This window comes from Neopsephotus bourkii, unplaced genomic scaffold, assembly GCF_033783945.1.
Source record: "Neopsephotus bourkii isolate Nb327-2 ecotype Australia unplaced genomic scaffold, CSIRO-AGI_Nbou_v1 NB_1060, whole genome shotgun sequence".
Lineage (NCBI taxonomy): Eukaryota > Metazoa > Chordata > Aves > Psittaciformes > Psittacidae > Neopsephotus > Neopsephotus bourkii.
In genome coordinates this window covers 2432610-2459008 of record NW_026901548.1, presented here as the reverse complement: position 1 = coordinate 2459008, position 26399 = coordinate 2432610, and the positions used below count along the sequence as shown (strand labels likewise).

General features: G+C 49.4%; 2 protein-coding genes and 1 long non-coding RNA gene across 3 annotated transcripts in view; 2 read left to right on the top strand and 1 right to left on the bottom strand.

Moving 5' to 3' along the window:
* ARFGAP1 (ADP ribosylation factor GTPase activating protein 1) overlaps positions 1–26399 on the top strand; it is a 280382-nt gene that overhangs the window by 131133 nt on the left and 122850 nt on the right. The window lies entirely within an intron of this gene.
* Positions 1–26399, bottom strand: part of YTHDF1 (YTH N6-methyladenosine RNA binding protein F1) — a 218641-nt gene that overhangs the window by 161830 nt on the left and 30412 nt on the right. The window lies entirely within an intron of this gene.
* LOC133216644 (uncharacterized) lies at positions 19823–24078 on the top strand. The gene is made up of 2 exons (XR_009726682.1): positions 19823–20206; positions 23436–24078. It is a non-coding gene; the product is annotated as an uncharacterized LOC133216644 (long non-coding RNA).

Here is a 26399-nt window from a genome sequence, read left to right as displayed (position 1 = left end):
CACAACATTTAAGGACCAGATTTTGAACTAAATGCACAGGGAAAGGTTCTGCTGCCATTAAATAAATAGCCAGAGCTTTCCAGCCCGTGCCAGCACAGTGCTGCAGCAGACACTTTGCATTTGCAGCTAATCTGCCGGTGATTAAAGGAGCTGTTACTGAGCATTTGCCCTGTTGAACTGGGTTTTTCTTATCCTTATTAATCATTCATTTTACACTACAGTAACCTCCTGTCTTTAAGCAGAACATCTTCCCCCCCCCCCCCTTTTTTTCCCCTCAAGAAGGCAAATTTAGCTGATTTTTTTCCTTCTCTGATGATGTCCTTTCTGATGCCAAGAACAGACACCTGAACACAAGCATGGACCAAACCTGGGAGAGCTCTAAAGAAACCGGGGTAGCAAATTCTTTCTGCACTAAAACTTTGGGAGTTAAAAGTAGAGGACATGGCTGGAGCCACTAAGCTCTGGTGTAAACACGGCCATTTAAGAGGATTTGCATACCATTTATTAACCTTCCCAGGAAATACACAGACCCCAGTCAGGGAAAACAACTGTGTACACATGTTCCTTCCATTCTTGTTATCGAAATATAGCTTCTGCCAGGCACCTCCAGCTGTTGTCCACAGGGGTGGATGGATCCAGACTCTTTCCCCTCTGCTTTGGACTTCATGAAACCTGGAATTTCTTTTTCAGCTACATTTTAGGAGGAAAGGTGTGAACAGCATCAGCTGTGATTCAGGTATTTGTTAAGATCCAGGAATGAAGGTGATCCCGTGATCCAGGCAGCTCCATAGGGAAGGACTCTGGATGCTGCATGGATGTGCTGATGCTGGTGATGCCTCAGCCATAGCAGTGCCAAGGGGCTGTGGCAGAGCCCACAGCACCTCACACACCCTGAGGCTCCCCCATGAGGTCCCAGTCCTGTCCTCATCCCGATTTAGGACTTCTCCCTGTGCCATCACAGTTTGTGCCTCAGTTTCCCCAATAGCAAACAGGGACACCAACACCTTCTCTTCTCCCATAGGCACTCCCAACTTGCTGCTGGCCTTAGAAACAGCATGTTTTGCTTTCTCTTTGCTGTTAACAGTCTGTATTTACTACACAGATTTCAAGGTGCTTAATAAAAAATCCTCAGCAGTAAATTTCACAACCTTCTGGAATGCAAATTCTCTCTATGGGCATGTTACTGAGAGGGGTTTTTTTGAGAAACAGGAAAGAAATGAAAGCAAAAGCCTGTCCCCACAACAGTGAGTGCATCCACAGTAGGTTATGAGTAGGCAGCAGGCACACATACAAGATGCGGTGGGGGGGATGTGGATGGAGATCTTCCAAAGGCATCAACAGCCCCAGTTTCCACTGAGCTTCGGTTGCACCTTTACAAATCTTCCAACCTGCTCTCTTTTGGGGTCGTTGTGCTTCAAAGAGAGCAACCAGATGGGATGGGATCGTGCCATGGGCGCAAAATACCCTGGGACTCAGGAGATCCAGATTCTCATCCCCATCCTACCCAGATTTGCACAGCTCTGGAGTCCCTCTGATTACATCCGCACCTCTAGCAGAAACTTGGCCAGAGCCTTGATCCAACCTACACACTCCTGGAACTATTGGTGGCTTTTACCATGGCAGCATCTTGAGCTCTGGATGTCTCTGTCCCTTAGCGGGAGTCCTGGTTTACTGGGACTGCATGAAGGAGGATGAAAGGCCCATGAAGGTATCAAAAAGGTCCAGATTTCCACCCCCAAGAACAATCTGCACTGGCAGTGTTGTACCATTGCACAGTGAAGACCTTGCTCCTGGGTGTGAAGGGGGACGAAGATCAAACATAGTCACAGACACGGTGTCCTCCAGCCCTGAGGAGTGCTCCTTCCCCTCCATATGCACACAGTTTTACTTTGAAGCTCAGTACAAGGATGCTATCAGTTGAACAACAAAACCAAATACAGAAAAGAAAGCTTGTTACAAGGGAATTTTTCCCCACTTAATTTCCTCTGTGTTTCCTTTTTTTCCCCTTTAAACACCTGTTTCATTCACTTACCACTTTGGTTTAGGAGCTGGATTAACTAATACCTCTTTTGCTTCCATATAACAGCATGTTGTAATGTTTACTTTGCAAGCACCGCATAAAAACAGCTTTAAGATAAAGCTTATAATTGATTTTTCATTGAATTTTGCTTAAACTACAGATCTACGCCATTACTATAGGGTTTTATAAAACCCTATTTCTATGCATTTGTTCTTTATCCGTATATATAATCCATTTTAACAGCAACTTCTCCAAACTTCTCATGTAATTAAATCCACCTTCATAACAGCTACATTACCACTAAAACTCTAGCAACACCTCCCCAAACCCAAGGTGAACGTGCAATTGAGGAAGAAAACCTGACATCCAGAGTGTTAAAGATATGTAGGAACAGTGTAATTAATGTAAGCCAGAAAGCAAAGAAGCAAGTAAGTTCTGAAACCTCTCCCAGCGATCACATACTTGACGGCGTAGTACAAATGCAGTTCCAATGGTTATTTTTAGCCTGGCACACACGGGGATATTGTTACCCAGCCTGCTGCTAGGAGTAATTTTAACTATCTTTCTGAACAATCAAAGGAGATGCTATATTCAAGACCAGGCACAGGAGTCGTCCTTATCTCGCCTTCTCCATGAGAACATTTGACCTTCCTGATTTGGGTTCATTTGACAAGAATTTGCTGCCTGCTCAAAGATCTGCATCTCGTGTAGAATGATTATAATAAAAGGTCCTATCACAAACCCTTACACAGAATAGCATTCCCTTTACCAACCCAAAGGTGACATTTTCCAAGCTGTTACCTAGAGAGCAAAGGACAAATGGAAAAGATCAGTCACATAAAAGCAGCATTATCATAACATCCCATGGCAATTTCAGAGTTCTTTGAAGGCCAGATGCTTTTGCTCCATATCTAAATCTCCTATAATAAGAGACTCAATGGAAGCACAAAACATACCTGCGTTGCGGAGTAAAACATCGGGGCTAACCTACAATTTCAAGTCATTTTCTGTTTGGAGCTGGTCAATTTTTTCCAGTGGTGCCAGAGAGACAAGGAACTATCGCAAATGAAGATGAACAAAACACTATAGACACACTGGAACCATTGAACTGGCTCAGCTGGACGGGAGCCGTGGCTGAGGAGCTGCAGCCCAGCCTGAATTTCCCCAGTGTGGAGGAATTATTTGGCAGGATCCCATCTCATCCATATACATCCATATACAGCAAACACAAAAACCCCTTGGACTGATAACCTAAACCCAACCTGCAGTGTTGGGGATGGTTTTGGTGGTCTCTTCCTATGCCAAAGCACAAAACTTCCAATGCTTTTTGAAAATCATAGAATCCCAGCCTGGTTTGGGTTGAAGGGACCTTAAAGCTCCTCCAGCTCCAACCCCTGCCACGGGCAGGGACCCCTTCCACTGGAGCAGCTTGCTCCAAGCCCCTGTGTCCAACCTGGCCTTGAGCACTGCCAGGGATGGGGCAGCCACAGCTTCTCTGGGCACCCTGTGCCAGCACCTCAGCACCCTCACAGGGAAGAGCTTCTGCCTAAGAGCTCAGCTCAGTCTCCCCTTGGGCAGGTTCAAGCCATTCCCCTTGGCCTGTCCCTATGGGCCCTTGTCCAAAGCTCCTCTCTGTTTCTTGCAGGCAAATACTTGGGTCTACTGCAATATACTGGGTATGGCTGTGGTTGGTTTTCAGTGTCCAGATTTTTCTGAAGCCTCCAAAGCCTGCAAATGAAGGTTTAGAGTGAAAAGCCAGGATCAGAGTGGGGTTTGTGCTCAGCAACAACCAGCCCCTGGGTACACCCCCAGCAAGCTGATGTATTCCAAACTCTGCGAGCTCCATTTCCTTGCACAGATGGCAACCTTGCATGGAAGGTCCACAGCGAACTCTGAAACTGTCATTTCAACCAAACACTCATGTTGGTCCTGCCTTTCTTAAGCCAAAATCATGCCAGACTATCTGCAGGAGCTGGGGAAAGAGACTGGCTTTAGGAGAGCATAAACTGACTTCACTGGAACCACTGCCAAGCTAGGCTGATGGAAACAAGAGGAAAATCACTGCCCTCCAGTTTTAATTCCCAGAGGAAGCAGAGCCTTTGCACAGCCCTGGTTCCCACTTGCTTAGCCAAAAGAGAACAAAAACAAACACGGAAGGTGGAGGATGCCATCCGCAGGGTCTAACCAACGCACGTATATACCTGACCTTGTTTTGCTAAATCATCTCAGAACAGGAGCAGGTTTCCTGGTTGTTGGTGTTATTTTATGTATATATTTTTGAGAGGCCAAAAAATAATAATTAAAAGAAGGAAATCGATTCTTCTGTGATTTACGGTGGGGTGAAGACAAACGTGAAGCCCATGTTAAGGCTGCTCATCTCATGATAAGGCAGCAAAAAGGTCAACAAATTACTCTCTCCCTAATGGTTCATTTGAACCAATGAAAACAGGATATTTTATCCTCCCGGGTCAGGCCTGCTTAGAAATCCTAGGTCCCCTTCCCCCCTTTCCTCCTCAGCCTCCCCCATTCCTCCTCCCTCTCTCCCATTCCCAGCCCCTTTCTTTTAACTCTCCATCTCTGATCCTCCAAGGTGACCTTTTCTCCTGCTCCTAATACCAAATTTTCCAGCTGAGTGATGCCGAGTGCTGGTCCCTCAGCTCCCAGGGCACGACCCGAAGCCGCAGCCCCAGCCCAGGCCAGGCTGGGCTCTACCACTCGCCCCTGCTGCTGCTGTGCTGAGCGGGAACAGAAACCAGAGCAAGGATGGAGAGGATAAAGCCCTGTGGTTCCTAAGCTGCCTGGGTGAGGTTTATTTGGCAATCAGAGCCTTATCAGTCATGAACTCGCAGGGATGAGCTGAGGTTCTTCTGCTTTAGCCTGAGCTGGAGCAGCAAGCACTAACTGCTGCCTATTAGGAATAGCGATCACATCTAATTGTTATCCTTGCTGCTGATTGAAGGGGGAAGTGGAGGGATGGGAAGTTCAGCTGAGTGACATGATGCAGTTTTAATGAGTCTCTCTGTTTCTTTTCCTTTTCTTCTTGCATATTTCCCCCCCCCCCCCGGCCTGGCTGTTTTAATATGGAAATATAGCAAATTCTAACAAAATAAGGCTGGCACTTTGAGCACAGACTGAAGGCAAACCTCCAGGAGCCTTTCAGCAGTCGCAGGGCAGCAACAGCACCACAGAAGCAATTAGTTCCTTAAGTTCTTTAATACATGGCCTTTGGAGGGGGTGGACACTAGATTAAGCCCTGCTTCATTTGCCTATTTATTCAGCTGTCAGAAAGCTGAAAGGGTTAAACCGTCTGTTGGAGAAGAAAGACTCCACAGAGGCAGCTCCTGGAGTGACCGTCCCCTGGTGCGGGCTCCATTGCAGCGCAGTGGGTCGCTGCAGCGTGACCTCATGCATGAAGTAGTTAAAAATGCCCTCTTTTTCTTGCCCTATCCCAGCAGATGCAGCGCGGAGCTGGGGTGTGCGGCACAACCTGACTCAGCAAAGGAGCCTGATGCCAGAGCAGCGCTGGAATTCACCCCGAGGAGAGGCGAGCAAACCCGGGGCACGCTGCTCCGACAGCCAAAACCGCGCCATGCACAGTCAGCCCTAGCATAGGAAAAGAGGGTTTCTAAGCTGGGGCACAGATCTGAAACTGGGAGAGGCTGGTGTGAAGCAACGGGCTCTCTGCCTCTCAATAATGGAGAGATTTAGCTCCACATTTGCAGACGGTTTGTGTTTGTTCCCTTCCTTGCTTTTCCTTCCCTGCATCCATGAGTACATCCAAATTCATATCCCAGGGCTATGAACAACCGATGATCCCCTAAACATTCCAGCCTGTATTTGCAACCTTTCATTGGAACTGCAGTGAAGAAGTTAACTCTCCCAGTGAAGTTGTTTTGCTTTGTATGCCTCGATGCACGCACTCTGCATCAATTGTGCCTGTACCGGGGAGGGTTTTAATTACAGAATCACGATTGTGGTGCATGACCAGCTTATTCCTAATATAGGTCACTAATTTGGGTTCTCTTTTGGCTGTAGCATCCCTCAGTGCTATTTGCTGTAATATATGACAGCCTACAGCCAGCCCCAGAGTATTTGTTCCTTCTCTCTGCGTTATTTGAGATACAAACCTGAGAGAATAGGGTTTCAGCATCTAAGAAACGTGTGCATTTGGTTGATTGCTGTTCTGGTATTATTTTCTTTTCCTAAAGAATTAAAAATTAAACCCATTCAAAGTGAATTTATGGAAGGAGCTCACATCCGATCACTCCCACACGGAGAAGGAATGCCAGCGCGTACAGAGCGTGATAGCTCAGAACGCAGAGATAGCATGTAATGCAATTTTGTTATAGCATATCATTGAATTTTGTTAATATAATAACCTGAAATAAAGTGCTAAGACAGATTGACATGCCTGGGTAGCACAGCTGAGGATTCAAATATTTAAATATAACATGTTTTAGCTTGTTCCTCTTGAAATCAATGGAAGTTCTCCTTCACAGCTGATTGCAGTGGGGGAAAATGGATCCAGCTTATGCAAAATTAGGACAGGAGGGGGAATGGAGAAGTTCAGCTGAGTTTTCAGGTGCTGATTTCTTTGCTCAAATCTGCTCTAATTTCTGTTTGGTTTTATTGAGGTGTTTTTTTCCTTTAAAGGAAAAAAATATAGAACCTATTTTCATCAATGTCCCTAAATAAAATAGAAATCATTCCAAAGGAAGGTAATGTAAATGCCTTTTTTATGTGCATTTTCCTTTCATGCCTTAATGATGTAAAACTCCCTCAGCCGCTCTCTTCTATTTGCCCCTTTCTACCCAAAGGCTCAGCCCCTGTCTTGCTGGAGCCTGGTTTCCACTGAGCCTGCTCACAATCCACACAAAACCTTAACCCAAGTCTGAAAACACAAATATAGCAGCAAATATCACAGCCTCACGCTCAGTTTCTGTGCGGTCACATTTCCATCCCCCTCACCTTTGTTCAGAGAGCATCTCGGACAGGTATTTGCTCTCATAGCTGCCTGCTAGCATCATCTCTGTTCTGTTTCACAGGACAGCACAGCTTCACATTAGCAGTTTGGGGTCTGGGCATTCATGCTCTAAACTGACTTCAAAAGACTTTAACAAAAAGGCACGGGTCGGTATTTCCATTGAGACAACAGCGATGCCCCAGTTAATCACAAGGAGAAGGAGGCTCCAACCCAAATCAACCAAAATCATTCAGTAAAGAATAAACCTATTTCAAATGGTTTCTACTGAGGGTATTTTCAACCACCCCTCCCTAAGATAATTCCCTTTGATTGACTTTAAGCATCATGAAAGTTCTGGGAAATAGAAAACTTCTGCAATTAAGCATCACACAAACACATTTAAAGCTAATGCAAATTTCCAGGCTAAAAAATGCACCACTTCAAACCGTTTTCTCAGATTAAAAGCAGCTACAAAAGCAGGCTGAAGAATTTTGCTAGAAATCGTGAGGAAACGCCTTGGTTTTCCTTCAAACAAAACTAAAGCAAATGGATTAATGAAGGGCTGGGAAAATCAACGGGAAGAGTCCTGACAATTCCAACAGGAGCTTTGAAGGGGAGAAAATGGCAATGCCCAGACCTTCCTAAACAACCTGGAGAAATCCCTTCCGTGCTAAATGCCTGGAAAGAAGGAAAATGCATACTCCAAAACAGTGCAACACCACTCAGGGATGGGCACGACAAAACTATTCCACTATTTCTATTCTCCGGATAGGAAATTTCCCTTCCCAAGCGATTCCAGCATTTTATCTGCAATGTTCCTGTGTCTTGTTTAGTTCATGTGATTTGATTGCTTGTTTTTGTTGGGTATTTCTCCAATGGCATTGACAAAACCCCTAAACCTTGTAGCTGCAGAACATCTCCTGGAGCGCTGCTCGCAGCATTCCCGGGAAAGCTCATCTTTGTGATAAACAAAGAGTGCGGAGAGGCAGAGGGAGCCGGCGCTCCATCCCCTTCGGCATCCAGGGAAAGGGAAAAGCCTCTCTTGGGGTGTGACCTTGAGGAGGATGCTCTGCTTCCAGCTTCTCAGGAGAGCCAGGTCGCATCCTCTGCTCCGGATCGCTCCTTCTGGTCCTGCTTTTACATTCAAATCAGCTTTGTGGAGTGACGGGGCCATGGGAGAAAGTGTAACTTTGTGTTCCTCAGCTGCAGGAAAACACTGGGAATACAAATCGGAGCCCGGATCATTTCCAGGCGTTATTTCACTGTAGATTCAAATGGCTCTGGCATTGTGAAGCTCTCATTCATTTTAAAAGCAGAAAAGATTTATTCTACCCAGAAGTCATTCAGAGCAGGATGAAGAACACACAGGACTTGGTTTGATGTTTTCCCAACAACAACCAAAGTCAGAGCAGTTTTTTTTTGCTAAATTCCAGAAGGATTTAGGACAATTTTACTTCCCTTCCAAAATAATCCCACTTTTTTACTGTCCTATACATCTTCTGACATAACTTCCAGTACTCTGATGGGCCATTAAGACCCACCTGCGTTTGAACTGGGAGACATCCCTATATTTCTTGCACATGCCAAACATAAAGGAACATTCATAGGAACTCAGGATATTTGGGAAAATGTGGGGTCAAGATGCTGGTCGCACAGAGTTTGGGTTGAGAACTGTTCTGAGACACAAATGAATACTTAGCATTAATATCCTCCCTTCTAGAGATGGGAAAACAGGCTTGGGAAGGCAAAATGACCCAAAGACAAAGAACAGACCTGTTGGGAAGCTGAGCTTATTGCTCATGCTCCTGGCTGGCAGCCCCGTTTCCTTACCACTATTCAAGCTCTCCATCTTTGCAGGGTATGCAACTGGCATATGGAATTTTTAAAAGCAATTTTGTAAAGATGGGCTTCTATTTCTGTTCATGCCATAGCTTTTAATCCTGAGGCAGAAACAACCAATGCCTGAGTTTTGCATGCATGCATATGCATTACCTGGAAAAGGCAGGCGAATGTCAGTTTTGGGTTTCTACCAAAATCTTTCCTTAGCAGAGTTTTTCTCAGGAACTGGAGAACAGACAGAAGCAGAGCCCTTAAAATATGTTTTCAGGATTTAAAATGCAAACTGCAGCCTTCCTCCCATCCCTGCATATACTCGGGTGAAATTCAAGGCTCTCAGTAACTCATACATGGAGAATGGGGAGGCCAAGATGGACAACACACCATATTCACCAGGTGAATATTGCATCTGGGTATGAGCTCTTCTCTGGATAATCACATGCGCAGAGGGAGGTTGGAGTGAAATCAAAGAAGGGACAAGAGGCATTCTTGACTGACCTGTTATCATTTGAATACATGGGCTCAGACTTAGGCTGAGCAGAAAGGCTCCAGCCCTTAGGCCAGCGTTGGATATTAACCATGTAGAAGAGATTTCAAGCTCTGCCTGCAGGGTTGGTGCTGGACTCTCTTTTATGCTATATTGGCATCTCCTTCGTATGCAACCCATCAGCTCAGACTGATGGTGTCAGGTGTATGACTATACCCACACACATATTGCAGCCAAAAGGTGTCCCTGCATTCCTATGGATGCTCAGCAATTAGCCTGGGATGCCCATTGCTGGACTCCAATACATAGCTGAGAAATCCAGCCAGTGACCATCTGATTCACTTGTTTACTGCCCACTCCAACAGGAACGGGCACTAAAATCTGGTGAAGCTGTAAACTGCACTCCTTTGGTGAACTGAGGAGATGGACGTTTGTTTCTATGTAGGTTTTTTGATGGTTATTGGCCTAACTGGCTTTTCATTAACTCAAGAGCTTTGCTATTTATTTTAATGTTCCCAGCGTGTATGACCTTGTATCTATACCACCTGATTTCACACATATATATATATATTTATATATGTTCTAGGTTGTCAACAGTTTGGTTTCATTTTCCTGATGCTGACTTTTAAAACTATCTGACCAGGTCTTACCAATGCCTACAGAGAATTTCACTTCTGTAGGGTTTTAGTCCAGTTTTACTGAACTTTGGTGTATGGACAAAGTTTGTACTTCAGACACACAGGGGAGAAAGAGAGTAAAGGGAAAAAAAACCCACAACCCAGTTCACCTTTTTTGTGAGGGAACTTCTCTTTTCCTTTACTATTTACTCTGACTCCAATCAATAACTTATATCTTAACCTTTTAGAGGTTTACATCATCAAGACAGAGAAAGGTATTAAAAGCATGGATAGCCATCACATTCCCATTTGTGTCCTGGTTAGAAGCTTCCAGTCTTTGGATCAAGCACCTCAGAGATACTGGTGTGGCCTGTGTGCCACCTTTGCTGGTTTACCTGCATCACTGGGTATCTACATTTACTTATGGGAGGCTTTTAACCTTTTCTTGGGTTTGCTGTAACTATGATCTGAGCTAAGTGACAGCAAAGTGACAGGGAGTGATGAACATTGTTTTCAGTGGTGGTTGTATTGAGCCCCTCAATCTGAGAGGTCATGAGTGATGGCCATGGCCAGCTCTGCGCTGCTCAGGATTTGGCTCTGCTAAGACACAAGTGAATTATCGAGCACAAAAAGAGCAGACTCTGATGAGAAGAATAAGTCCAAGAATGAAATCAGGCCATTAAATAATGAGCTTTCTGCTGGAATAGAGCTGTCATGTCATGGGGAAGGAGCAAACTGAAGAGGCTGAAAATCCAGCCTATCTCCCTTCATCAGAAGGGTGGTGGGGACATGCCAAGATGCAGAGCTCTGCCTGTCCCAGCTAAACCTAACACAGCCCTAACACAGGCACGGAAAACACCCTTCAAACATAGTTGGTTTTCTTTTCACAATCTTCAGCCTCTCTTCTTTATCTGAGGGGGAGAAAATTCCACTTGGCATCTGCACATGGCTGTGATTCAATGCAGCGAAGGGTCTCTACGGATGCCAGCCTCTCTGAGCCTTGGGAACTCCTTGTGCCATAATGAAACCACATCTGTTGCCAAGTGGGGAGTCAGCGAAGGATGGATGAGTGGGGAGATGCTTTCTCAGGCAGGTTGGGCTCTACTACTTCATGAGTTTAACATCCATGTGCTGCACCATCTGGGGTGTGCATTGGTCCAGCCATCCGCCCCTGACTCTTGGGCAGGTGAGGGGGGGTCAGGGTAGCATAAGGAGCATTTTGCAGTGGATCAGCTGGTGGAGAGTAAGGGTAAGGATCCTTTTTCAGCAGCATCTCAAAACCCCAATAGCACAAACAGGCTCCCTGTTTCCAGTGAGAGGCTACCCTGGGCTTGGGAAAGCCCAGAGAAGTAGATGTGAAGGCAAACAATGAGTCTCATCAGTGATTCACGGTAACAAGAGCCTACAGAAGTAGCACTCAACAAATTTCTCCAAGCTCTTACTGCATCTTAAGAGCAGATCACTGTATCGCTTGCTTTATGGGTCTGTGGAGGATCCGACTGGGAAAGAAATGCACATATTTAAGTTTATGGAAAGCTAAACCTAACACTTAGTGCCCAGCGATGTACGTGTTTAGCTCTTCACATTACGAGGTGTATTCCTGCCATATGGGGCTAACCAAACTGGAATGAGATCCTGAATTATTTAACTGCTATAGCAGGATGATACCTGTTATTAATGCTATGAATAATAACCAGGACGTCTAAAACTATAAACCCCAAAAAGCAAGTCAGATAGATGCATGGGAAGAAAAAGAGGGATGTAAAAATGTATGTGTCCCTAGTAAAGATGAAGCGGTGGCAATGTGGGAGTCAGGGAAGTGGAAATATTGGGGAAATAACAGTGTGGTCCCTGCCTTGTGCTGAACCTGCACGAGCACACACCATATGAAATGGTGTCTGTCCTGAGGGCTAAAAAGTCCTGGCTTAGGCTTTATGGTGCCTGAGTCCCTCTCGTGTCTCACGGACGAGCAACCTTTAGGGGCAGAAATAGCCAAGCCCATGGATTTTATTGTCTCCGGCTGCATTTTCACCTCCATGCTCACACAGAAGAGCTTGCTCACAGAAAGGGCGTGCGGAGGGAGAGAGGGCAAGGATTGACAGAGAGAAGTAAAGGAGGAGAAGAGAACAACACAAGGGAAAGAGAGAGCAAGAGGAGAAAGAAGCAGGACAAGGTTTCTGCTGACCTTGCTTTTTGAGGCAGAATGAGGGATGCTGTAGGGGACAGGCAGGGTGTAGGTGGGCAGGGGACAGGGTGGGAGAGGCCCAGCAGGTCCTACACGAGCTCCCTACCCCAGCAACCTCCCTATTGCCCCTTCTCATGTCATTGTGCAGAGCAAGAGGAGGGACGTTTTCTGTGGTTTATTTGTATGTAACAGGAGTGACTTTATTTGTATGTAACAGGAGAAACCACTGAAGATCCCCTCACCTCCCACCCCAACCCATCTCGTCTCCTAGGAAAACTCCTTTGTCTTTGCTTTCTAGCAGAGGTCCCCTCAGTGCTGGAATCTGGTGTGGGTCCCCATCCCTCTCCCCAGTACCCTCTGCTACCTCCAGCACAGAGGCAAGGGTCCACAGCTCCAACAGCAAAGTCAGGGCTTTATCCCTATGGATTTTCCCTGAGTGCCTTGGCAGAGGCTGAGAATTTGGACAATGGGGAGGGGAAGAGAGGAAATAATAATAATAATAATAATAATAATAATAATAATAATAATAATAATAATAATAATAATATAATGGTACTAGTAGTAGTAACAGTAGCAATACCCAAAACCCAGAACTCCACATGAATGAAGTGCTCCAAGGTCACCTGGTAGATGGCACGGAGCGGGTGGGACAGGCTTCCTCCCTCCCTCCCTGCCCTCTGATGGATGCTGCACATTAATGTGCTGATTACATTTGCACCAAGTTCTTTTAAGTGCAAAACAAATGCAGAAACTCCAGAGATTTCCTGCCTTGCTGAAATAACCCTTTCCTAAATAATTAGCATAAAGCATCCATTTCTATGTGCGAGCTTTGCCAGGTTTACAAATGAATAATAGAAACTGGGTTTGGGTTTGCACCTCGTCCATAATTTTTCCAATATTATCCAGCAAAACCCTTATTTTGTTATTTTACTGTGTCGATGGTGACAGGAGGAGAAAGAAGAAATAAATCTCAGTGGGACAGTGTGGACAGGAGAGCCTGTTTGTTCTGGAGTGAATTGGAAGAAAAGGAAAGAAATGGATCGCTGCTGTACATTAATTGTACAGGACATGCGAGATGGCTGGAAACAGAGGAATGGTGTTTATAAAGCTGTCTGGTTTTCCAGAGATCAAAGGCAGAGGTGGAGAAATAATCCATTGGATGTGTCTACTTGCAGCACACATAATCCCTGGCTGTGGCACTTGCTCCCTGCCTGCATGGACAAAGAGTGTCTTTGGAGGAGAGAGCTCAGAGCACGACACCAGCCACTGCCTGTGGCACCCAGGGCTGTCACTGGGGACACCAACGAGTTGCCACTGGGTGCGTGCTCAGAGGAAAAAGCCTCTGGGATGCAAGTGCCCCAGTGGCATTTTATGGGCCATGGGGAGAGGCTGGATCCCCTTGAAAGCATCCTCCTTTCCCCAGATGCTCCCTGGCCAGGCTCTGCAGTTGATCCATCCTAAAGGGCACCCACTCGCTCTCCAGATCCACCCTCTGCTGTCTCCACTGCCCCAGGAGCAGGGGAGAGCCTGCAGGCAGGGGCAGGCAGGACAAGGACACAAGCAGGCAGGACAAGGACAGGCAGAGCAAGAGCTTGGAGGGGATGAGCAGAACAGGGCAGGCAGGAATAGGCAGGACCAGGCAGAGGCGGCTCCCAGGGATCTGGAGTGGGGAGGAATGTCTCTGTGTCTGCATCTGAGGAGCTGTGATGTGGCTCTTTGCACTGAGGCACCCCCAAAGGCTTGGCCAAGGGCTGTTTGGTCACCCCATGGACTCCCCATGATGGGATGAGATGGGGACACCAATGAGTCCCACAGAAGCCACAGGGCTCCTGCTCCTACACCCCACAGGCCAAGCCCAGAGCTGGAGGCTGGAAAGACCAATTCCACCATCACGTATTAAAATTAGGCTGCATTACAATTGCATTCCCCTGTCCCTTCAACCCGATGTCAGAACACTTTAACTGATCAATTCCAAAATGAATGAGTGAAATGGGGGGCTCAGGGAGGTGGGATGGGGAGGGATATTTTAGTTTGTGTATTGTGCTCTTTAAAAAGACTGATGGAAATAAATCGACCACAAAGCACCTGAGTGCTTTGATGCCTATAACAGCAATTTAGTTATTACATTCATACATTCCCTCTTTGTTTTTAAGCAGGCATTGTTAAACGTGGTCTTGTTCTGTCTGAGCTCACTCATTTTTCATTACATGAATTCTCCCCACGCAAAGAACTATTTGGTGTTATTCCTTCCGCCTGGAATCTCAGAACTAAAGGGGTTTAGTACTGCACCTCATGGGGCAAAAGGGACCAACACAACTCCATGAATGTGTGTTCTTTCCCATCCCTAGGACTGGGTTTAAAAACACCCTCTTCCCTCTGGAAACTACCACATCAAATTCAGCACAACCAATAAAACCTGTACCCAGAATCTCCAATAGTCAGAACCAATGGTCTGGGCTGGCACCAAAGCGCTAGTTCGATGCACACTAAGTATAGATACCCCCAAAAACTGCATCCCATTGGAGATAATGGGGACCTGAGGCTGCAGCAGCAGAGATTCAGCAGTTTCACCCCCCCATCATGAATTCAGGTGCAAGAACGAAAGGCAGAGCTGTCAGAGGACGGGTATTTGCAGGTATTTACACCTGGGTTTTCCCTACTGAAGCCTCAACACTGGGGCTGTGGATGCTGGAAGGATGCTGACTTTCTATGTAAATCTCTCTGAAATCAAACAGGCTCCTGCCTCCACCTTAATCCAATATTTTTAGGGCAAATATTTAAGGAGAGGTGGGACCTGAGGCTGGCCCTGGATCTTTTCCCCTTCTCAAGGCACTTCTGGTAAATAACAGGAAAGGAGAAGGGACCACAGTGATGTCTGGGTCTTAGACACAAAGGGGTGTTCAGCCCCTGCATTGGTGAGCAGGGTGCTGGGAGCAGGCAGGAGCCTGTCCCCCCCCCCCCCCTCCGGGGACCTTCCTCAGGGAGATGGGCTGGTTTTCTAAGAGAGGGTGCAAAACCTACTGACAACACTTGACCCCCAGCCCCATTCCTTAGAGTAAAACCATCTCTCCAACCCCCCCCGGTCTGGAGCACATTCCTGGGGATGGTTGGGATAAACGTATTCCCTAAAAGCAAACAAGTTAAATAAGAATAAATTATAAACCCAAACATTCTGTGTGGTTTTTTCCTAGGAAAAGGTGCTTCCCATCTCCTACTCGGTGGCAGCACCTAAAGCCACGCTGCTTTCCAAAGGCAGGGGGAAACTGAGGGGTAAAATGGGATCAGATGGGGCTTCCAAGGCTTGGACAGATGAATTGCAGTGAGGACCAACAGACAGCAGCAGGACTGACCGCCTGGTACCCAGCAGAGGTCCAGGATCTTAAAGGTACATCCCACACATTATGGCCATAAGATGGGTACATGTTCCATGCACCGGCTGGGCCATGTGAGTTGCACAGACAGAGCACACACTATATAAATACATGTGCTACCCCATTATATCTGCATTAGAGAGAGCTATACACATAAATAATCCCTGATACATTCGGTAGGGCCACACAAATCACTGTCTCTAACAAGTGGGCAGTGTTCCATGCGTGGGACATAGGCTTTGGCTGCACCCACCCATGCCGTGGGGACACTCGTCCCTGTTTCATCCTCACAGGGTGGATGGGGACCTGAAGCTGTGCTGGGATATGGGGGGGACACTGAGCATCCCCCTGCACCCCCTGGCTGGGATAAATCCCCCCCTGGACAGGATAAATGGGGGATTTGCAGGGGAAAGTGAAGCCGGAGGGATGGAGGTGGTACTGGGATAGGGGACAGCACCAGCCGTTGATGTCCCCAGTAAGGGGACACTCCTCACACCCTCTGCCCAGCATCCAGGTCCCATTCCCAGCCAGACCCCCCTCCCGTGGCCCTCAGTGCCCTGCGTCCGCTTTTCCAGAGCCTTCACTGATATTTTTCCAGGAATCCCATTAAATAAGTGGTGATTTAAACCCAGCTCTGTGATTATTAATTCCCCCCACATCCCTCCCCATCACCTCGGATGCAAAGGTTTAATTGGCTCCAAGACAAGGAAGCGCCAAGCGGTGTTATAAAACGAACTGACCCTACAAAATGATGCAACATCTGGAGGCAGGGCACCGGGGAGCCCCGAGCACCTCTGCCGAGCATCCTGCATGGATGGGAAGGGCCCCACCGAGCCGCATCCCGGCTGCTGCCGCGGATGGGAATCCCGGGCAGCCCTTGGAAAGGCTCCAAGCGTGGTAAGAAAGAGAAGCCCCTCGGTGCTTACCTGCCCGCAGCGAGGCACGTCCCTCCCCGCCTGCAGAAGAGGAGCCCTCTCCTTGCAAGCAGCCCATAAAAGGTTTCCCCCAAGTGCACCCGGGTGATTAATTTTTTAGAGCTAATCAAGGAAATAAAGTTAAAGAGGAGGAGGAGGAGGAGAGTTCCTCTTGTTTGGGGTCTGATTTGGGGGAAGGAGGGGGTGGGGGCAGTTAAAGAGACCAGTTGCTGCCCACTGCTTTGACCAGTGAGGGATTCAACCCTTATTACCATTTTGGTTTTGTCCAGATTTGAAAGTAGGGCCCCCTGCATTCAAATCATCGCCCTCCGTCGTTATTGTAAAGGACAGGCCTTAGTGGGCCCCCTTTGGATTGTCCTCCGTTAACAATCCCTGCTTTTGTGGAGGTGTTTCTTTTTCTATTCACACACAGCGCTGATGGTACTTCAGGCCCAGCTCTTAAAGAAACTGTTTGCAAAATTGTACCTTTCCGCACGCTGCTCCACAAGGAAGAGGGGACCTGTAGTTAGGAAAACATTATTGAGGCTTCTAATTTAATTAAAAATGCTAAAGCTGCCAAAGGGGAAGGGAGAAAGGGGAAAAAGAGCGCAAGAGTGTAAAGAGGAGCCAGGTTTCTTTTTCACCTCTGCAGCATCACATCGCTGAGCATCCAGCGCTGGGGTGTGCGGGGATGTGCTCCTGCCTGTGCCCACAGCCAAACGTGTGCCTAGGCAAGGGTGAGGCATTCGGATGCTCTTCAGCAAATAACGCTTTTAAAATGGGAATGCAACCCTAGATGTGCATGGGCAGACCCCAAGGAGCACAGGGTGCTCTCTTGCCTGGGGTTAGGTGTTGGAGGTTGCACATGTGCACCCCATTAGTGTGCTCCTAAAAGGAGCCTCTTTGCTTTAAGAGGTTGAAGTAAAGGTGCATCCCGCTCAGCATCCTCGCTACAAGCGAGGCTCAGAAGCACGTCTGCAGCGAGGACGCCCTTCCTTTGGTTATTGTTGTTATCCCCGTTGCCAACAGATCTGTAAATGTTCAAAGAGCAACAAGACTTTCAAGGGAAAAAAAACCCCACATCATAATAATTCAGCTGGCGAAGCAGGGCAGAGCCTGACCCCCGGCTCCATGGATGAGTGCTTCGCTGGGACCCCTGCTGAGCCAATGTGGACCTTCAACATCAACTCAGAAATTGGTGTGATTTGCCTGGGAAACCAGCAGTCATAGAGCAACTGGCCTTGACAAGATGAAGAGGAAATGTATAGAAGACGTTTAATGGGTCGCAAAAGGAGGAGGGGGGGAGAAGCCTGGAGTGCTGCATTCTATATGGCTGGAGGGGCCCTTCTGCGCCAAGCAGGGCTGCGGAGGGGAGGCATTCCCAAGTTGAGCTTCATTCCCCAGCCACAAGAAGCCATCCGGGAATGCTGTGTCCTGCAAAAGGTTATTTCCCTGGCTCTGGCTGGGACTTGGGCCTGAGATGAGCTTCCAATGAACCCGGTGATGTCTTTCATGTCAGTGAATAGCTGAAGGCAGGCCGGCTGCGGGGCTTTGTGCGGAGGCGCGCTGGGCTTGGATTATGCACGCCTAATCGCCTCATTTTCTTGGAGTGATCTGGATGCCGTACTCTTGGGCTGTGGAACATTTTATAAATAGCAGTGCTTGGAGTTAATATGATTTACTGGAGAAAGACCGGTTAAGCAATTCCCCACCTAAGTAGAGCGGTAATGAACAGGCTCTGGAGAAGATGCCTTCCCCACCGGCTTCGAGAGGGGGTGGGCAGGGAAGCAGGGATGCAGAGGGGTGATGTTTATTTGCGTGCGTGCACAGAGTGTCATTGATTTTTAATTGTATTAAAGGCATTGCAGTAGCCACGGGCTGCCTCTAGGACTGGACTTTTCCCTCAAATACATGCAGTGAAGCCATGGCCTCCCCCTCCTGCTTGCTGCTGCTGCAAGATCCCAGTGTAGGAGCAAGCGGGGACAGCAGAGCCTTCAGCCGGCTCCCTTTCCCTTCTCCCTTCCTTATCCTATTCCTTTTCCCCTTGTAGAAAACCAAACCAGGAGGTGCCTGCGCTGCCCCGGTCCCCATTCCTCCTGGATGGGGAACCCCCATCTCAGCAGGTGCTAGAGGAGCCAGGCTGACCCCAAGGGACAGAAGCACCCCTGGGCTTGTCCCCCTCCACCACGGAGGGGACAGCAGCTCTGCCCTTGGTCAGGTGAGCCGGTAGTGCCTGGAGACCCAGGGGTCCTGGGGGTGCTGAGAGCAGGGACCCCACCACCACCACCAAAGCCCTCAGCTGAGCCCTTAACCAGCAGCACCATAACTATGGTGAGACCAGGAGTGGGATCCACACACAGGGACTTCTCCTCATTCCCAGACAAAACCCATCCCGGGACAATGTTCTGAGGCTTGGGGGAGCATTGGAGGGATCAGGGGTGTTCCTAAGGGATAGAAGGGATGAGCAGAGGGTTAGAGACAGCAAAAATGGCCTTCTTCACTTAGAAAAGGGAAAGCGGAGAAAATACATAAGCTTCAAAGCCAAAGGTGGTGGTGTGGGGAAATCGGGAAAAGCCTGTCCAAGGCTGGCCCTGGTACCACACAGCAGCTGGTAGGGATGGAGATGGGAATGGGGCAGTGGGAGCGAGCCCCTGGCAAGGGGCAGCATTTCTCAGGAGGGAGATCATAGAAACATAGAATGGTTTGGGTAGGAAAGACCTCATAGATCATGAGATGTTGGCTCCATGCTCATATCCCCCATCCCCACTGGGATGCATGCTCACCCCAGCCATACCCCCTTGGCCGGGGGGGAAGATGTACCCCCTTTACACCAGGATGGGGATGACCCCAAGCAAGCTCCCAGTCCCCCCATGCTGAGGATGTGAATCCGCACTGCACCGCAGGCACACACCAACCAGGACCCCCCCGTCTCCCCATCACCTCCCAGCTTTCAGCTGTGCCTTCCACCAAGTGACTGGGAAAAACGAGTCTGGAAACCATCGTGGTGATTGATACAACCAGAGAAACATCCCAAGGAAAAGCGCGGGTTGGGGGGAAGGAAAAAAAGAGCCGTTCTCCAGCGTGGAGCACTGAGAAGGGAAGCAGGTAATTAGCTACGTGATGGAGCAATCCTCTCCCGCGGAGGAACCGCTTGACACCGGGATTCTGCCCTGCGGAACCGTGTGTGTGACCCAAGTGAGGGCTTTTATTTGGTTGAAATCTGGGGGGGTTTTTTCACCACCCCCGTCCCCCGTCCCCCTTTATAAAATTAAGATCATTCGATGTTGTTTTAAATGTCAAGCCCAGGAAGGAGCAGAGGGGGAGGGGGCCGGGGAGCTGCGGGCATTCTTCACTTCACAAGCCTGAATGTTTCAAAGTTGCTGCTGTGCCGTTCGCTGACGGCTATTGTGTGTGTTTAAGGCTGGGGGGGGGGGAGGGGGCGCGGACCCCCCGTTGGTGTGGATTTGCTGCCCAAAGACCGTTAGAAAGAGGCAAGAATGAATGAGATTGAATGGAATTGTAATGCACAAGGCCCTCCTCCTTTCTCAAGGAGCTGGGAGGCCAGGAAAGCGAGTCGTGGGGAGAGCGGGCGGCTTTCCTCCACCTAGGAAGAGGCTTTGCAAATCAGCAAATTGTAGATTTCGAGGGGAAGAGGGGGGGAAAGAGGGGGCATTTGTGTTTTTTTATTACAGATATGAGGAAAAAAAAAACCCAATTAGAAAGCCCTGCAGCAGCCAAGAAGACCAAAAGGAGACAGAGGGAGGAAAAGAGGGAGAGGAGACTTGATAGAAAAATCTCATTCCCCAACCTCTTGTAAGTGTAATTACTTTCTAAGACAATGAATTGCTTTCTAAGAGAAGAAAAAAAAAGGGGGGGGGGGGAAATACATAGAAGAATGTGTGAAATTATAACAGGGACTGAACTCCGTTGATCTCTTTCCTCTGCAGTGAGATTTCTGGGGCAGAAACCAGAGGCCTAGAATGTGCCAAACCTTTCTCTGTGATTTGAAAGAGATCCGGGCTTCATTTTAAAGAGGTTTTGCTTTCTCCTCCGGGATGCGGAGGCGATGCTCGGGATGGGGCTGGGGCCGGTACCTGGGCCACGTCCAGGGGGCAGACAGACAGACAAAGGCTGGTTGGTGATTGACTTATTGAGCAGAAATTAAGAGAAGGCTAGATTTTGGGGGTGTTTGTGAGCGCTCCGCAGTGAGGGTGCGTGCGGGTGTGTGTGTACGTGTGTGTCACGTTGGCCGGGACAGGGCTGAGCGTAGGTTTTGCTACGGTTTGTTGTGCCGCAGTTGATTTCGGGTTCAATCTTGTGTATTTTTCTAATGTGGTCATCTACACATGGCGGAGCCGGGGTTTGGAAATGGAAGGAAAGTGGAGGCATGTTGCTTGTCTCTGGGATTTCTTTGTTCGGGGAACAGTAGGTGGTAGGTTTAAAAAGGCAGAGAGGGGAAGAGGGGGAGAAGAAGAAAGAAACGAGAACGCAAAACATGGCCCTTTGCAAATCATCTGACGATTTTCTTCTGGGGTAGAGAAAAGCTGCGTTAGAGATGCAGGAAGGGCCGTGCTGAAGATAAAATGTCTCACTGGAAGGGTTAATGAAATCGCAGCCAAAGCCCAGGCTGCTGTTACAGCAGGAACTGGGAGTGCAGGGCGGTGGGAGGGGGGGGGGGGTTAGTCGATGGGGGTGTTCAATGGCAAACTTTAGAGGTGCTGAACTGATGGTGAGGTTCGGTTTAAAGGAGAAATAAAGGAGCAGAGCAGGAACCCGCTGCCGTATGCTGCGGCTAAGCCACTACCACGGGGCTTTACACTGATGGGGAGTGCAGAATACCCATCCCTGCTTCACTGCGGGGAGGGGGATAAACCCAAACCCCTGGGTTCTCAGGGATGATTGGCAGAGGGGGTGCGTTGTGCCCACACAGGTGACAGAGAGACAGACATCCTGACTGACCAACCTCCCCCCTAGGGCCCTTCGGCTGCATAAAGACCCCTCGGGAAGGGGCAGGGAGGAAAACAAAACACCTTCTGCTTTAAGGGGGAGAAGCTCACCCCTGTGTATGTGTATGTGTGTGAAACCCCCCCGAGCTGACCCATGCGCAGCGCTGCTGCCGCCTCCGCTCCTTCAATACCATGGACAGCGGAGCCGGGACCGGCAGGGAACCGGGCACCGGGCACCGAGCACCGAGGAGAGGCCTCGGGCATCCCCCGAGCTTCCCCCACGACCCCGGGCGGGAGCATCCTCAGAGCCGGCTGCGGGTCCAGGCCCGGGCCTCCCCGCACCGGGGTTAGGCCCAGAGCAACCGGGAATCCCTCGGGATAAGGAAAGCGTTTTCCTCCGTGTTAATTTGTTTAGGTTGTTTTCTTTTAAATCGATAAAAGATTGAGAGCTTTGGTCTGTGGGAGTAAATAGGTCAATATGGAACAGGCTCTAAATAAGCAGATTTATTTCTATTTTCTTTTCCCTTAAGTTTCAGGAGAGGAAAAGCTAAGGGAAAATTCCCTCCGTTGCCTACTGTCAGAAACTGATTTTCCCCGCTTTGGTGCTTATGGCGTGAGCTGCAGCATTATAAAAGAGGAAAAGGAAAATGCATACTAACAGGGACAGAGGCTCTCAGGGCTGGAGCTGCCTTTTAAACACAGCTCCAGAGCTCAGAAGGTGATATTTAACCTCGGCACAGAGTATTTTGTGGCCCATGAGGTGCTGTTTAGAGGCCTGGCCCAGCTCTCGGAGAGGGAGACGCCATCCTTAAAACAATTGCTTTCCTATAGGATGAAAGGGAACACATCTCTCTTCCAGCGGTTATGGCCCATCTGTCCTGGAAATGCTCACACTGCTGGGGCAGAGAGAGACTTCCAGAGCTGGAGCAAGACACCTTCCATCAAAACAATTGTATCCCTCCTCCCCCTGCCTTACCCCTTTCCTAAGATGAAGGAAAATACCACAGTGAATGGAAATACACCCAGGCAAATAAATCCTCGCCTGAAAGCTATTCCAGCGAATGCGCATAGCACTGCTGGCCATAAAAGTTACTCTAGACGGGGGATAAAGGGGTGTAGAAACACACAGCCCTGCATCTCCCATCCCAAAAATCAGCGTGTGTGTATCCACATTTTTTAGGGGGTTGGTGTATGGCTGGAGCGGGAGGGATGGAGCATTAACAGTGAAGCAGCAGCTCGCTTAGTGAAAACGAAACACGCGCAAGGCTCCTACGCAAGAGCTCTCCAAGCTGGAGCATCGCCTGCCTGGTGTGAAACACGTTTTCTGTCCCCAGAGGTGATATTTGGTGACCTCAGATAGAAGTAAATAAGCCCCAGTGCCCATTCCCATTGTAACGGCCGCCCCGCGCTGAGGGATGGAAGTTTAAACCGAGAGGAGCGGCAGCAGCTCTGGCTCTGTCCTGATTTCCAGCTCCAAAATGGATGTGGTGGAAGGATATAGCGAGACAGCAGCTAAACTGTGAGCGCAGGATGCGGCAGGTTAGAGCAGGGTAAGGGCAGCGAATCTAGGGGTGATTTGGGGGTTTTCAGGAAGCCTTCACTCAAAGCAACAAAATAATACATAGACTCTGGGTTCGGCGATTGAAAGTCAAAGCCATTTCCTTTCAGGTCCTCACTCCTGCGAGTCTGCTCGTGTAATATTAAGCAAAATCAAGCATTAAACCCTGCGATATAAAATTCAGGTTGTATATTTAAAGGGAAGCTCTTACTTTATATAACTCAGGACACATTGTCTCTTCTCGGAGAGAACGGGGGTGAAATCCTACACATTTCTTTAAAAAGGGAGGAAAAAAAAAAAAAGCAAGGAAAAGAAAAAAAAACAACACCCTGTTTTAAAATTAAATCCATGTCAGCTTTAAAGAAAATTATCCATGATGTCTTTTGGAGCTGGGAATGTAACTGTAGGATGCAGCTTTCCCCTCCCCCCCCTGCCCCTCCACCCCCTCCCTTCCCAACCAAAAAAAAAAAAAAAAAAAAGACGAAAAAAAAAAAAAAAGGAAAAGCAATGGAATATATAAAGCTCCTCTGATTAACAGTTTAGGTGCAGAGCCCTATTTATAGGGTGCGTGCTCTCCTATAAGGCCCCGGTGCTCCAGCCCGCAGCGGAACGTTACTGATGCAGCTGCAAGTGCTCAAAGCTTAAACAATATTTGTTCCCAACGCCCCAGCAGCCCGCCCGGGAGGAAGGTGGGGACGGGCTGGCGATGGAGTCCTGAATGTTACTCCTCCAGTTTCAAGGACATCTTGCTGATGAGGATTTGGTTAATGGAGGAGAACTTATGTCCTAGCGGTGACGTCATTGGGTCCCAATGTAATCCTCTTGTGCTGAACCCAATCAGCAGATGTGCCGAGAGCCGGGATGCGGAGAAGAAGCTCTAATCCCTTAGACTGGATGAGATCAGCTGAAACAGCCAGGACTAGACCCCAAACCCCTCTGCTAGGAAGATCAAGAGAAAAGGGATAAATTGAGAGAGACGCCTCATAACCCCTTTAAAGAGCTTTGGAGAAGAGAAGAGAAAGATGGGTGGTGCACCAAGTTCATCTTGCTTTTAAAGCCTAGCGGGAGCCTGGTTTTCACTCTGATGGGGTCCTTCTGCATTGTTCCAGGGCAGGAGAAGAGAGGAGGAGGATAAAAAAAGAGAGAGAGAGAGAGGAGAGAGAGAGGAGAGAGAGAGAAAAGGGAAAGGAAAAAAAAAGAAAGGAGGAAAAAAAGTCTGAAATTCAAAGCTAATGAGGGAATAGGCGCCTTTCTTATTCATCTCCAGCTTGCCTACACAAAAACAAGCGTCCGGAGCCACGGGAGGGCGTTTGCGGCCGGATCCGAGGGAGGCGGCAGCGCCGGAGCCGCGGGATGGGTAAATCCGCTCCGAGCTGCGGCCGCGGGGCTCGGGCCCACGGACCTGGAGGAGCAGCAGGAATTGTTCTGTCCCCTTGTGCAAGCGACCGTAACGGGCTTGTGATTTTAATCTTTTCTTATTTTTAGCTTTTCCTATTTTTTTATTGTTTTGGACCAAAAAAAAAAAAAAAAAAAAAAAAAAGAGGACGGGAGGGCGGGAGGCGGTGAGGCTTTTTCAGACGCGCTGTCTTCCTAAATTCGTAAGGCGCTTCTAAGTGCGACGGCGACCAACGAAACCGGTTTAATCGCTTTACCCCTTTGCAATCCCTCAATGTTATTCTTTCTTTTCCTATTATTATCACCTGTTTTTCATTTAAGTGGAGCGATCGTTGTGCCGAACCGCGGCGGAGCGATGGGAATCGCGCGTTTCACCTCCGCCGGGTTCCCTTCAAGAGCAGACAAACCGGCTCCTTTGCCTTGCGAGCAAAGCGAAGCGCCGAGCGGTGCTTCTACGCCGTGCCGGGGCATGGCGGGGACAGGGGACCCCTCAACCCCTGCCGGGGTCCCCGCTCTCTGATCGGAGGGGTTTGCGGGGTAGCATCACCGGGTCTCTTGGCCGCGGCTCCGCTCCGGGACGCGTCGCTTGGCATCGGCAGCCGGAGGTTTGTTGCGAGCTGCGCTCGGCGCTATCGGCTTCTATTATTATTAATTATCATTAATAATAATTATGATTACCAGCCGCCTTGTTCCCGCCGGACCCCGGGCTGTGTCCGTCTGTCCGTCCCTCCTCCCCAGTGCTACCCTCGCCGCTCAGCATCTGGCCGGGTGCGGTGCAGCGGCACCGGAGCCGGGGTTGGTGGGGGGGAGACCCGGGGGGCGATGCTGACCCCGGCAGGGCGAGGAGAAGGAGGGTGACAGCGGTACCCGCCTGTAGGCACCCCAAACATACCCCTACCCCCCCCCCCCGCAATTCCCCCTCCGCGGCCGCCGCAGCGGAGGGGCCCGGGCGGCGGGATGGAGGACGGCGCTCCCGGATCCCGGTTATCCCGGTGATCCCGGCGGGGTGGGCCCTGCACTGACAGCCTCTCTCTTTCTCCCCCCCCCCCCCGCCTCCCCGCTCGCCGCCTGCCCCGCTCCGAGCGGGGACAGCCCGAGCCCCTCTCTGCGTGTTCACAGCGGACCTTGATTTAATGTCCATACAATTAAGGCACGCGGTGAATGCCAAGAGAGGAGCCTCACAGCTTCATTTTCATGGAAATTGGGGACATAAACCCTCTAATTACACTTAACAACAGCCACGGAGCGATCTATGGAGCATCCTCGGCCTTTTGACAAATGGGAGTAACAATGCCGGCAGCGCCCGGCGGGGCAGCTGCCCCTCGCGTTAACGGGGCGCTGGGGGGGGGGGGGCCCGCTGGGGCTCGGGGGGCCCCCGGCGGACAAAGGGCAGGAGGAGCGGCAGGACAATGCGGGCAGGGCCGGGGGTCCGCGGGCAGAGAGCGCCCCAGGGGGCGAAAGGGTTTGGGGGGGGCAGAGCAAGGGACCCCCATCCCATGTACAGGGATGCCCGGAGAGAAAGGAAGCCTCCATTCTCCCTTCCCAACGCTATGAAAGGAGCACTGGGCTCCTACACTGCTCAGAAGCTCCCTGGCCAAACATCCCTTTGGAGGGTTTTGGGGAGCGGGGTGCTTTTTGCTTTATTCTTGTTTGGGTTTTTTGTTCCATTTTGCTTTTATGGTTTTATTTTTGCCCCCACAACCCCTCTCCTGCGTCCCTGCACTGCTCATCCTTTGCGCAGGGGCTTGGCCATTGAGCCACAGCAACGGGGCCATGGTCCTATCTTGCTCTCACAGCCCTCAAAGCTCCTTTGCAACTCAACCAGTCCCTGAACTGAATCATGATCCCGTTGTTTTCCAACAGCTGGAGGGGTCCGGCAAGGCACGGGGCCGTGGTGGCACCTCCAGCCCTGCCACCGCAACCGCATGGTGGCACGCGTCCCCTTGTGCAGTCTCCAGCGAGACTGCAGTAGCCCACAGCGGTTCTCAGGCTAGGCTCCAGACCTCAATAAATCTCTATTCTAAGACTCGTGTTTTCAGCTTCCTATAGACACACCGACCCCTGAGTTTGAGCCTCCTGAGAGCTGCGCTTGGGCGAGGGAAGATTC